The sequence below is a fragment of the Cervus canadensis genome, chromosome 26 (assembly GCF_019320065.1).
Source record: "Cervus canadensis isolate Bull #8, Minnesota chromosome 26, ASM1932006v1, whole genome shotgun sequence".
In the NCBI taxonomy this organism is placed as follows: domain Eukaryota; kingdom Metazoa; phylum Chordata; class Mammalia; order Artiodactyla; family Cervidae; genus Cervus; species Cervus canadensis.
This window is the reverse complement of record NC_057411.1, coordinates 32,941,018-32,955,676: the sequence shown is the minus strand read 5'-3', so window position 1 is coordinate 32,955,676 and position 14,659 is coordinate 32,941,018. Positions and strand designations below refer to the sequence as shown.

Here is a 14,659-nt window from a genome sequence, read left to right as displayed (position 1 = left end):
GTTCACAAATTTCCTGAAAATTTAATAGTCGGTTCTTGTGAGCTGGTGTGGACTGGTTCCAGCACACCATTACAAATGAGTTACTTAGAGACTCAAGTTTGTTAATTCCCTGGGAATGCTTGAAAAACTGGGCAGGGAAATGGAAGTGATTTGAAACTCCTATCCTAAGCAAAGTAAATTAAAGAGCAGGGATGTATCCACTTAACATGCTTTATTTGGTGCCAGAACAAAGCCTTGGCATTTGTGCTCTTAGTGCATAGATCATATCAACAGTGAAGAGTGGGGAGACCCAACTTGCCAGGGAGGCCCCTCCTAAAATCATCAAAAAGACTCTTTAAAATTTTGAAAGGAATATAAACACAACAGAACATGAAACTCGAAGAACTGGAGAGATAGATTTTTTTTTTAAGTTAGTTTAATCTAGACAGTATAAATACACAGAGATACTATTAAATCTGTCTGGGTAGGCAATACTGTAGATATCATTGTTCATTGTGTATGAAATGAAGGAAGTAAAGAAGACAGGCCAAAAGGAAATAGAGCCTTAGATTTGATGTATGTAGGTAGATTAAGAAAGTATAATTTGTATTTGCTTTGGCTGCAGGTGAATGGATCTGAGGCCAGCGTAAGTCAGTCTTCAAAGCTCGGCTGCTTGATTAGCATAGCTCACAGTGCCAGGAGGGAATATGAATTCTACTGTGTCTGGCAATGGTGGGAGAAGAAAGGAAAATGGCCTTCTATGCTACAGATCTTTCTTCTCTTCCTCCAGAAACTGCCTCCAAGCAACATACTCCATCACTCCCCAAGTGCTGTTGATTCTCCCTTCAGTGCTCTTGCCAAGGGTTTACTTGGAAGTCTCTTTATCTGCTTCTCGCCTTGTCTCCCTCACTGTCTCCTCCCAACTTCTGCTGTTCTTGGAACTGCCGCCCCAGTATCAATTCCAAGAAGCCTTCCTTGACCCTCCAGCCCTAGCTGGAAGTCACGATGTGTTGACATTTCGTGTTTATTGGTGTGTCTCTCCCAAGAGACTTAAAACTGCTTACAGATGGAAATATGGCTCGTGCTATTGTATCCTTTGTACTCAGGGCAAATCCTGATGGGTGCTCAACAGAGGCTTTCTCTGAATGGGTATAATAAATGAATCAATGCCCACAAAGGAGACGGAACCCAAAGGGTCCTAGGAGGCTTTCCATTGCTTAGGACACATAGTAACGCCTGTATTACTGGGTGATAATCCCCCTGGTACTACCCTCTCTGAATAAATGAATCGAACAAAGTCAACTGTGAATTTTCCTTCAGCGAATGTACTTCTTGTTGCCCTTCCTCATTCCGTTGTTGTTGTGCTGTGCGTCAGTAGTGTCCAATTCTTGGCGACACTTTGGGCTGTATAGCCCACCGGCTCCTCTGTCCATGGGATTTTTTAGGCAAGGATACTGGAATGGGCTGACATTTTCCCCCTCCAGGGGATCTTCCCCACCCAGGGATCTAACCCTTGTTTCCTGTGTCTCGTGCCTTGCAGACAGATTCTTCACCTGCTGAGCCATCAGGGGAAGCCCCTTCCTCATGCTCGTCTCTGATATTCTCCTATCAATTCTGTTAATAGCCTTTTCCCTCTTCCTTTAATTGCCTTCTGGAGCTCCTTGCTTACTGTACCAAGTATCATAGATGGTCTGAAATTACCTAGGGTGAAATAAAGGAGGACCATGGGTTCCAGTGTGAGGGATTCACCACATTTGAGCACATGTGTCACTTCTGTCTTTACACAAATAATTAAGTACACGCTCCTTTGTATTACTCTTCGGCACTCTGGCAAACACTGCTCTCTACATAATCATGGAGACAGAATAAAATGGAGTAAGGAAAAATTACAGGTTAGACAAGTGTCTGGTGATAGCCTAAATTATTATCTTTGCAGAAAGCTAAAGGTTGACGTAGGCCTTTTACACACCTCCAAAGACATGAAATTCAGGTTCTAAATTAGAGGTGGAATACATTATGGAGCTAGCTGCATTATTCTCAGGTGTGGGAGATGTCTGGAAGTAAAATAGCGTTAGCCACTGTAAGACTGGAGCTGTTTTACATTGGGAGATAGGTTATTTGCATGATTTTTAATAGGCAGAGATGCCTTACACTTTGAAGAGATTCACTCTTTTTCTCTTGCTAGAGTAAACATGGATTTTATTCACTGCCCTCAAAGTCATTTAGGCACAACTGATGACCATCTGTTAACAGTGAGAACTTTTACTTCCTTTGTGACCGTAGCATGCGGACTGTCCTATTGGCATTGGTGAGATTATTAGTCCTTACCTGCACTTCTGCTTGATCTTATTACTTCTATCAGGTATGAGCGTCTCAGGTACTCTCATGACTCCTTCAAAGGCTTCCAGAGAAAGTGAACAAGACTTTGGTATTGTAGTTTTCTCTTTTAGTTTTTATTATTGTTGTTCAGCCTCTGTCATGTCTCTTTGCGACCCTGTGGAATGCAGTACACCAGGCTTCACTGTCCTCCACGGCCTCCCAAAATTTGCTCAAATTCATGTCTGTTGAGTTGATGATGCTATCCTACCATCTCATCCTCTGCCGCCCTCTTCTGCTTTTGCCTTCAATCTGTTTCACCAATGAGTCAGTTCTTTTCATCAGATGGCCAAAGTGTTGGAGCTTTGGCTTCAGCATCAGTCCTTCCAATGAATATTCAGGGTTGATTTCTTTTAGGATTGACTGGTTTGATATTCTTGCAGTCCAAGGGACCCTCAAGAGTCCTCTCCAGCACAATTCAAAAAGCATTAATTCTTTGGTGCTCAGCCTTCTTTATGGTCCAACTTTCACATCCATACATGACTACTAGAAAGACCATAGCTTTAACTATACAGACCTTTGTCAGCAAAGTGATGTCTCTGCTTTTGAATGTGCCATCTAGGTTTGTGATAGCTTTTCTTCCAAAGAGCAAGTGTCTGTTAATTTCATGCCTGTAGTCCTTAGCCGCTGGAAATGGCCGTTTTTGAGCTCTGGGTATTTGTTCATGGTCTCGTCTCTCTTTGTTGAATTAAATAACAACTTTTGTAACTGACAGTAATTTAAAACCTGGAGGTTCCAAAATATTTATATTCAACTTTTTTAAAGGATCAAAAAGAATAACTATCCAAATGTGCTTACTATAGAACTTTGTCAACCCTTTAGGACCCTCCCAAAAAATTCAAAAGAGTTTATATCCAATTACATTTCAAGAATATTGATTCTAAGTATCTTTATCTGCATGAATATTATTAAGAAAACATACAGCAAATATTTTCAAAGCAGTCTTTAATGCATTATTTCTCAAAATGTGGACCGGTCTTCCTGCATCTTATTTGGAGAGCTTGTTCAAAATGCAGATCCTTAGGCCTCATACTGGATATTACAAATCAGAATATCTGAGGGTGGGACCTAGGAATCTGCATATTTAGCAAGTTCCCAGGTGATATTGATATACATTAGAGACTAAGGATCATCAATTAGAACGGTAAGAAACAAAATGTGAGAAATACCTGTTGTTTTTCTTCAAACACATGGAAATAGCATGCTTAGTCGCTTAGTCATGTCTGCCTCTTTGTGAACCCATGGACTGTAGCAGGCCAGGCTCCTCTGTTCATGGAATTTTCCAGTCTAGAATACTGGAGTGGGTTGCCATTTCCTCCTCCAGGGGATCTTCCTGCCCCAGGGATCCAACCGGTATCTGTCTCCCATGTCTCCTGCGTTGGCAGGCAGATTCTTTACCATTGTGAAATAGAGCATTCCTCATTTCTGCCGTGAGTTGATAAAGATAGAGGCTTTATTGGGCAGCCATGTAGGTGGATGTGAATGGCAGAATCTGAGCTGCGATCGGTGGTAATCTGTGTAAGTTCTAAAAATTGGTAGCTGTATGAATCAATAGCAGAATGGCCTACAGTTGAACATTATACATTGTACTTGAAATGACCCATGTAGAACAGATTCAATAATCCAAGTGGGACTGAACAAGTAGGTTTCCTTACGATTTCCGTGAGATATTAATAAGGACAAAGATTTCATAGTACTTTTCATTACTCATTCATTCAGTCATCCATTTGGCAGATAATTATTGGGCACTTTGTCTTAGGCATTACCCTAGATTCTGAGAATACTGATGTGAGCAAAACTGTTGTGGTCCCTGCCCTCACTGGGCTTAAGTCAGCATGAGAAGGAAGATTTCAGATAAATAATCTTAGAATCACAGAACTAAGTACATAGTTATAATTTGTAGTAAATCTATGAAGAAAAACTACATGGTGTGGAGAGTGACAAGAGTATCAAATACAAAGTAGGCTGTACTGTTTATAGTGAAATTGACAACTCCAGCAGAACAATCTGAGTGCTTCTGCTCCATCTCTTTCTTATCTATGTAACAAGTATCATCAAAATAATAGCTAATATCATGGAGGGCCAACTATCTGTCTTGGCACCATGGTAGATTTTTCACAAATGTTTTCTCATTTAACCTTCTCAATGACCCTTTGAGTTCCATCTCATTTCACACATAGAGAAGTAGAAGCTCCCAAAGCTATTAAATGTCTCCACTGGGATTCAGGCTCAGCTGTCTGATCCCAGTGCCTGTATTCCACTCACCATTCACTATTCATTTGTCAGATACCATAGATGCATAGAGTGTTTGTGATTGGCGTATCAGAAGTCATCTCACTCTATAAACACAGGAGCCAAGCACCTATCAAAACTCTTGTCAAAACTTGTTGATAGCAGAGCTGAATCTAGAACCCAGGTCTTGAGCCCCAGTCCAAAGCTTTTCTTGCTCTACCATGCTGCTTCTGAATCTTATATTATTGGGTTGGTCAAAAGGTTCATTTGGGTTTTTCCATAATATGGAAAAGCCTGAATGAAACTTTTGGCCAACCCAATATATATGTCCTGTTAGGAATTTAGCATGCAACTCATTCTCTGTGCTAGATTTTTAAAAACTGGTTGGTTTAGGTGGCAGAAATAATTCTGTACTCTGTTGTTCTAATTAATTAGCACTATATTGTTCTTATTTATCATTATTCTCATGCTTGTCTTCTAACCATTTAAATTTTACCTTGTGATCATTACTGGTAACCTGCTGCTTTTTAGGTGCAAATAATATGCTATTGGTGCACTCTTTGGTAGGAAGGGACTTCTCAGTTGTGTTTTTGGTAATGGAAGTGTGTTTATTTTTTTCTACTTTTTACTCTGGGTTACAGTAATCTGGCAATGTGCCTAAGATCCATGGACTTGCAAGATAAACATGGTACACCTTCCTAGAGCATTAGTTTAGCCAAACAGGTATTCTTAAGCCTTTTATTTAACATTCCAGCAGACATGAATATGTTATGGAATAGAATGCAAAATTAGAATGAATTGTTTAGGTAAATAAAAGGCTTCAAAGGAATTTGAAACATTAAAAAAAAAGGTTAAGGAAACAATTGGGATAAGAATTTTTTTTCTCTGACAGACGTTTTATTTGAAATCTAGTCTTTATTTTCTTCACGTCTGTTGTGGAACTGATATGATTTATGACGTCAGGATCATAAATCCGTTGCGCCATAACTAGGGCTTCCTGGGTGGCTCAGTGGTAAAGAATTCACATACGATGCAGGAGCCGCAGTAGACAGGTTCAATCCTTGGGTCGGAAAGATCCCTGGGAGGAGGAAATGGCAACCCACTCCAGTTTTCTTGCCTGGGAAATTCTATGGACAGAGGCGCCTGGTGGGCTACAGTCCATGGGGTTGCAAAGAGTTGGACATGACTGAAGTGACTTAGCACACACACGTGCTAGATCTAGTGCCACTCAGATTTTGCCTTAAGTTAGAATGTTTTGATTTTCTGGTTTCCTTTCCCACTTCCTGTTTCCAAAGCCAAGAGCTTTAAAAAGATCAGAAAATAATTATCACACAATATTAGGCCCATAGGAAAAAATGTTTTTATGAGTCAAGTGCTACTTTGTCAGAATTATATAGCTTAAAATATCTTCAGAGGCTATATATAAGTTTATAGGCAAAACCCCCTTGGATCCGATTCATCCGAGCTATGAAAACTCTACTGTCAGTTGACAAAACCAGCTGACAAATTCCTATACTCCATCTGCATTGTGTTTGTTTGTGATGCATACGTTATGGTGCGTGAGAGCCTCGACAACAGTTCTCTACAGACTCACCTTCCGTCTGGTTCTTCCAGAGAAGAAATAAAGAGAAGGCAGTTGCTCTGAAGATCAGAAGAATGTTGAGCCTGGCTGTTGGCCTGGGGGAGGAAGATAGAATGATTTCCAGCCCCTTCTCCAGAGAACATATTCTCCCCACTTCTGCTCTATGTCAGCTGTGTATCAGTCTCACCACAGTCTTTGGTTAAGACTGTCATCTTCCCTAACTGTAGAGAGGACAACCTCATGGTCTCTAGCTTCAAACAAGTAACATCTCCACGGGTTCCTTGATTAAACATATAAGGAGTTTGAACATCTTGGCATTCTTAAGAAGTTTTAATGTTATTTCTAAAATTAGAAATACCTAAGAGAAATAAGAACCTCCCTGAACCACTTTCCCAAGCGACTGTCGCATTTCTCGTTCAAATATACTTCTCAGGGCCTCTCTTCATCATATCTTTTGAGGATATTCAGAGATACCTATCCCTTTGAGCAATCAGAAATAGGTAGAGGTGACAGAGCTCTCAGAAATGCTTACCTTTTTTTCTGCCCTGCCAGACATCTCTGAACCATTGCATCACACCCAGCTCTAACAGAGAAAATTCTTGCCTAGCTAGAAGGTGTCGTTGGCTGGCCTACTTTGGAGAACAGATCCACTGATCATCTCAGTAGTGCATGACTAAAGCACAGAGGAAGGAAAATGCTGACAGTTTTGATCGAAGACAGAGATGGCCTAACCGGATGCAGGCAATTGTCAGGACTAAGAGCTCAGACCCATGAATCATCCTTGCCTCACAGAAATGGTAGGAGGCAAGGGACTTGGGAACTTGCTCTGCCTTGTGGCACTGGGACAAGGTGCAGAGAGAGGGTATTGAAGGAATCCTAACATTGAAGGAATCGAGCCTGGGCTTTCAGAGAAACATCTGGGTGTTTGATTTCGACCTAGTAAAGAATTTAGATACATTTCCTTCTCCGCTGAATTGGCTTTTTATGGACAGGGAGGCCTGGCATGCTGCAATTCATGGGATCGCAAAGAGTCGGACACAACTGAGCCACTGAACTGAACTGAACTTATAGACACATATAATTGGGAATTTTCATAATATGTACTTTCAGGTGACAACCCTCAGGGCTGATGGTCAACGCTGAAGGAACTGAGATCAAGATCACTTGGCATATGGAGTGAATTGTTGTTGCCTACCTCCCTTTCAGCAGCAGAAGAAAGTTTAGAATTTGAGGCTAAGTGAAGGCTTTCCTAAGACTCTTCTTAGCCATGTGTGGTCACTTACTATATGTGATACCTGGAGTCTTACTTCATTCCACAATTATTTATTGAGCTAGGCACAATGCTGGATGCTGAGGAAAAATAGAAAAGGAAAGTCCCTGTCCTTGAAGAGGGTACAGGTCGACAGGAGAGGCACAGGTAAATGCTTTGATTTCTCAGCTCTGTCAAGTCCACTGATCTGCTGTATCTTGGTCTCCTGGAGCTTGTTCGCAACACATGTTTCTGGGACTAACACAATCCTACAGAATCAAAATCTCTGACATTTTAACAAATGTCCCCAAATACTTCTGATGTCATAAATTGTCTCATTGCCCATTTTAACCATGAAAAGGCTTTATTTTATGATGTTTCTGCAAGAGGGAACACGTGAGCAAGCGTGTTGGTTTGGGGTGGAGTGAGCACTGAGTTTGTGACTTTCAGACCTGACTTTAAATTTTGATTCCTCCAGGTATAGCCCCTTCGCTTCTTTACTCTCTAGCCCCCTAAAGGATTAGCTGTGACAGTGCCAAGTCAATGACCTCTATGATCACTTTTTTTGACTTCTTTATTAAATAATGTACTCATAAACAATGTTAACACATAAGCCAAAGACAGGGAGAATATACTTGCATTATTTATATATAATATATAAATTGCTGTTGTTCTGATTGTGTAAAACAAAAGAGTTTCTACAAATCATTAAACAAAAAAGACAAATATAACTGCATAGAGAAATGGGCAAAGGATGTGTACAGGCAAGTGACAGAAAAGGAAACAATCAGAAAAAAACTCAGTTACAAGGAGCTGTGAATTAAAACAAACATGAAGCAGATACCTTTTACTGTAGACAGGACATTAGCAAAAACTCAGAAGTCTGAAAGTCTCAGCAGTTGTCAACATGTGGGTGAAATGGTATCCTTCCTCATTGGTCTTGGGACTATAACGTGATATACCAACTTTCAAGTTATACCGACAGCCACTAGCAAAATTCAAGATTTAATACCTAGGTCTCAGTAACTCCACTTCTGTGTATATACCCAACAGAAACTCTGGTGTATATGCACAGGGTCATGTAATAGGGTGGGTATTGCAGCGTTGCTTATAAGAGTAAATGAAGTTGGAAACAATCCACAGTCCACTATAGAGGAATAAATGGGCAAATAGAATGAATAGGAAGAGAATGAACAGGCAAAAATAACCATCTCAATCAACTGGTTAGAGCTCCAGAACTTTATATGTAGTGAAAAGAAGGAGAAGAACAAAACATTCAATGTGAATCACTCATATAAACAAGAAACAAAAATAATATTATTTAACAAATTTATTAATAGTGATAAGTACACAATAACATATTATTAATAAAAACAAAACACAATACTATATGTTGTTTTACAATGCATGTTTATATATGTAAATTTTTAATGAAACAGAAGGAATCAAAGCTCATGATATTTGTTGCCTGAGAAGGATAATGGAAAAAGGATAAGTGGTTAAAGATCTTTGACTCTGTCATTTAATTCCATAAAAGCTGGGACTTGCCTGGTGGTCCAGTGGTTAAGACTTCGTACTTCCAATGCAAGGGGCATGTTCCCTAGTTGGGGAACTAAGATCCCACATGCTGCATGGCCTAAATACATAAACAAAAAGAAAGATCTTTTAATTCCATAAAAATAACATAATAAAACCTGGAAGAGATACAACCAAATGTAACAGCTGTTAAATCTGCGTGTAAGACTGTGAGTGTTTGTCACATTATTCTTTGTAGTTTTATACAACATTAATGTTTTGAAAATTAATATATGGCACCGATTACTCCTCGTTGCCTCAGAAACTGTCCAGACAGAAAAGGGTGGTCATGTCTAACCTGGAGTGCACTGGGGGGTCCCGGTTTACCTTCTGCGGGGTTCGAAGTTGGCTGCGGAGTGTTGCAAGTCCCCAAAAGACTCCCATGGAGGGAGCCCCTGAGAATATGAACTGTGTTTGTATGATTGTGTTTGTTTTTAATGCTCTCAGCTACTGTTTATGTAGACGGTGAGATTACCACTCAGAGACTCAGAGGATAAATAGGTCTCTTTCTTCTCTTGCGTGCTTCCCCTCCTCACCCCCCACTCGCCTGTGGTTTGGCAGCCACGCTTGATGGCCTTACAATTGGCTGCCCCTCCTTTCTCTTTTATCTTTCTGTCTGGTAGGTGGCTGCAGAGGAAGGATGAAGGAAACAAGGAAAAGAGAAACCAAAGAGGGAGAGTGGAGTCGACTCTGGATAAAGAGAGGACATCTCTTGGTTTATCATTCAAAGGGTCAAGCTTCATGCCCTGACCTCACGTGATTTTAGGAGTGAGGACACCAGAGATTCTCACTTCCAGACCCCTGAGCAGTTTGTTATTATTATTATTATTATTTATTTAAGGGGAAAAAGTGAAAACAGTGACAGATTTTATGTTCTTGGGCTCCAAAATCACTGTGGATGGTGACTGCAACCATGAAATTAAAAGATGCTTGCTCCTTGGAAGGAAAGCTATGACAAACCTCGACAGCATATTCAAAAGCATCACTTTGCCAACAAAAGTCTGTATAGTCAAAGCTATGTTTTTTCTAGTAGTCATGTATGGATGTAAGAGTTGGACCATAAAGAAGGCTGAGTGCCAAAGAATTGATGCTTTCGAACTGTGCTGGAGAAGACTCTTGAGAATCCACTGGACAGCAAGAAGATCAAACCAGTCAATCCTAAAGGAAATCAGTCCTGAATATTTGTTGGAAGGACTGATACTGAAGCTGAAGCTCCAGTACTTTGGCTACCTGATGAGAAGAGCTGACTCATTGGAAAAGACCCTGATGCTGAGGAAGATTGCAGGCAAAAGGAGAAGGAAGTGGCTGAGGATGAGATGGTTAGATAGCATCATCAACTCAATGGACATGAGTTTGAGCAAACTCCAGGAGATAGCGTAGGACAAGGAAGGCTGGCGTGCTGCAGTTCATGGAGTCGCAAAGAGTCGGACATGACATAGCAACTGAATAACAACAGAATTTAATTATTTGACTGCTTTGAGTCTTAGCTTCGATATGTGGGATCTTTGTTGCAGCACCCAGGCTTCTCCAGTTGCAACCCACAAGCTTCAGAGTTTGTGTGCTCAGTAGTTGTGGCACATGGGCTGAGTTGTCCCATGACATATGGGATCTTAGTTCCCCAGTCAGGGATCGAACCCGAGTCCTCTGCACTGGAAGGCAGATTCTTAACCATTGGACCACCAGGGAAGTTCCCACTGAGCGGTTTTGTAGTGATCCTTAAGTTTCTTGTAGCCTGTCAGCACACAGTGATGCACAAACATACACTCAATCCTCACTCCCACCACTCACACTTAACCAAAACCTCCAGCTTGTTTGGGCAACCTCTACCCCCATAAATAAAAAACACTGCCCCAGAGCATAGAATATAAGGCATCTTGTTCATTTTCAGGTGCTTCCCTACACATGCATTTAACTTGAAAGCTCCAACTGATACATATCAGGGAAAATGAGGGCTCATGGTCCTTTGCAATTCATGTGTTATCATTTGGCTTGGACAGACCATCTAGGGTTTTCTCTTCTTGGAAACAGGGTGGATATTTGTTGATTCTTTCCTTCTAGAAAAAGAGCTGCCATGGTATAGTATAACGTAGTGGTTTCCACAAAGTATGGTCCCAGTACTAGCAGCAACAGTGTCAATGGAAACTTGTTAGAAATGCAAATTCTTGGGCCCTACCCCCGACCTGGGCTTCCCTGGTGGCTCAGTGGTGAAGAATCTGCCTGCCTTTGTAGGAGATGCAGGTTCGACCCCTGGGTCAGGAAGAGCACGTGGAGAAGAAAACGGCAACCCACTCCAGTATTCTTGCTTGGAAAATCCTATGGACAGAAGAGCCTGGCGGGCTACAGTCCATGGGGTCGCAGAGTCGAACACCACTTAGTGACTAAGCAACAACCCCAGACCTACTACTGGGTGAAGGTGTGACAATTGCTGTTTTAACAAACCCTCCAAGTGATTCTGATGAATGTTAAATGGAACCAGAAATCCAGAGAGATCAGATCAGGTCAGATCTTGACTCCTTTACTTACAATCTGTGCCACTCTGGGCGAATAACCCACTAGGATAGAGTATTTTTTTTTTTTGTCTTTTTTTTTTTTTTTAATTTTTTTATTAGTTGGAGGCTAATTACTTCACAACATTTCAGTGGGTTTTGTCATACATTGATATGAATCAGCCATAGATTTACACTTATTCCCCATCCCGATCCCCCCTCCCATCTCCCTCTCCACCCGATTCCTCTGGGTCTTCCCAGTGCACCAGGCCGGAGCACTTGTCTCATGCATCCCACCTGGGCTGGTGATCTGTTTCACCATAGATAGTATACATGCTGTTCTTTTATAAAATGTAAACAGCAACTAGTTATTGAATGAGTCATGTCTATGAAGGTTCTCCGAAAATTGTGATGGATCCTGTAATGTACATTGTTATTATTGCTATTATCTCATCAAGGGAGTGGTTTTGTTTGCTGAATCAGAAGCCCTGATTTAAGTATCTCTTCTACTTCTCTTAGAAGCTGTTTACTACTGTCCATAAAGATCTGCTAGATACAGTGAATGAAAATACAGGATACACAGTTAAATTTGAATTTCTAATAAACCACAAGTAATGTTTAATATAAAGAGTCCTAAATATTGAATGGACATACTAATATGGAAAAATTACTTATTGTTTTTAACAAGTCGTATATTTAATTTGGTGTCCTGTGTTTACTCTGGTGACCATTTCTAGGGGTCTTTTTTAAGGTTAGCCACCAGTTTTTGTTGATCGCAGAATGTTCATGTGTTAAAAAGAAATGCTTTAAGCCTAAACAAACTCTTTAAGCATTAAGCCTAAATAGAAAGTCTTGGAGTTTTTAACAAGCAGAGTTTATCTTTCTTACATAGCAGGTAGTCTTGGAGAAAGGTGATTCTATGAAAGCTTCAATGGCTCAGAGACATCAAGCGTCTGAGTCTGGCTTCCTGTGATTCTCTTGGTCTTTCCCTCATTAGCAGTAGCTCTAAACATCTCTTCTCACAGAGCTCTCTTGTCAGCCACTTTTGTAGTGTCAGGAAGAGAAATATCTTTCCCCAAATCATTCTGAAAACCTGGTAAGTTACCTAGCCTTTTCAGTCTCCAGAATGAAGGTCACCAAGGAGGGATGGGCTAAGAAACATTTGGGGTAGCTCAGTGAAAGTGTCTGCTAGTATTGAGCAGACATTTATTGAGTGCCTACTGTATGCCAATTCTGTGCCTAGTGTTACAGACACAGAATGTACAAGACAAAGTTTCTTCCATCCAGGAGCTTATAGTCTATTCCAGGAAGGCAGGTGTGAATCACATGCATTGATGTAATTAGCGATGTGCTTTGTTAGAGCCCTGTGCCAGATGTAACAAGAAATCACAGCAGGGCACTTCTCTTGGGCCAGGAGGTTAGAAAAGGCTTCTGGAAGGGATTCTTCTGTTTAGCACATAGTAGATGCTTGGGATTGTGTGAAGACTGGATGAGTTTATGCATGTATCAATTCAAATCTTTATTGTGGTGTCTGGAACATAATAAGGATACAATAGGTGTTAGCTCTTAAAATGATCATTATCCTAGCCAAGGAGCCAGTGGTTGGCCTGTCAAATGGGTGTCCATCGAATTTAAGGTATGTGACCTGCCTTACCTGACATAGGATTAGGAAGTTGAACAAGGAGTGGTGAGAATGAGCAGAAACTAAGCAGGTGGCAGAACCAAGGAAATTAAAATTCATAGATCTGAAGAGCTGTCTAATCAGTGGCTCTCAAACTTTTTATAGCCCTTGCTCCTTTATGTATATGAGTTTGTGATCTTCATATGATCATTGGTGTGAACTACAACTTAAATTCACAACTGTAACTAAAACCAAATAAAAAACAGTGGGATAACATGCTGCTTGTATCTCATCTTGCCTTGCCCGACAAAACCCGTTCAGATAACTTCCCTCTGCCTACTGTGTTAGCATGCTATTGCTTTGGAGATCATATGGATTGGTGGGCTTTTATTCTGTGATTCCCCGGGTCTCTGGAGGGTGCCACAGGGCAACTTCAGGGACCAGTGAAAAAGTCAAGTGTTTTGGACTGTATTGTATTAACAGTCTCACATGCCCCCTTCCCTGATAACACACACACACACACACACACACGCACCAAACAGGGCTTCCATTTAGCTGGAGATTTAGAGAAAAGACTGGAGAGTCAGACTGTCTGCTCTCTACCAGCTGGGTGACCCTGGACAAGTATCTCAACTTCTCTGTGCCTCAGTTTCCTCACACATAAAACAGGAATGACAAACTTGCCTAGTTCTTAGTGTTAAGAGTTAGAACTTAAATGAGGTCGTCTACCTGGAGTGCTGAGTACAAAGCCAGGCAGAGTCTAAGTGTGTAATAATTGCAAATTGTGAGTAGTGCCACTTTTATTATGATTAGATATTGGGAATTTGAATGTGATATCTCAAGAGAGCTCCACTACTTAAAGAAAGACCACGGTCTCATCAAATCCCCTTGTTCTGTTGCTAAAGCCTTTGAGGTCCAGAGAGGTAGTGACTTGTTTGAGATCATTCAGTTAGTGGTAGATTTAGGTCCAGTGAGGTCCCCAGACTCTCACTGCAGAACCTGTAAAGACTCACACAGATCACAGGGTTTTTACAGCTCAAAATAATGTTACTTGAATTATTACAAAACTGGCAACTGATAGCAAGTGTTTGTGGGAATGTACTTGAAGCACAGGTTTCTATGCTTCATTCAAGGTCTGATGTGAGCAGTGGGTAGTGTGTTAGTTACTCAGTCATATCTGACTCTTTGTGACCCCATGGACTGTAGCCTCTGTCCATGTAATTCTCCAGGCAAGAATACTGGAGTGGGTTGCCATGATCTTTTCCAGGGATCTTCCTGACCCTGGGATCGAACTCGGGTCTCCTGCATTAGCTGGCAGTTTCTTTAGCATAAGCAATGGATAAACCTACTTTAACAGCAGGACTTAGCATCCACTTGTCCTGCTGATAGTATTCCCGTTCAATCTCTTTTAAGTTGCTGCCCAAGACACAGGTCCACTCTCAGCAGTTTTAGAAAACAATTTCTTCTTCTGGCTGGATGACCCCTCACTGAACCACAGACTCAGAGAGATGGCCTTAGAAAACTAATAATTTCTCCCAGAGGAGAAAGTAACCTATACC

General features: G+C 41.0%; 1 protein-coding gene across 2 annotated transcripts in view; it reads left to right on the top strand.

Annotated features, from left to right (window-relative positions):
- RASGEF1B (RasGEF domain family member 1B) overlaps positions 1 to 14,659 on the top strand; it is a 623,896-nt gene that overhangs the window by 394,691 nt on the left and 214,546 nt on the right. The window lies entirely within an intron of this gene.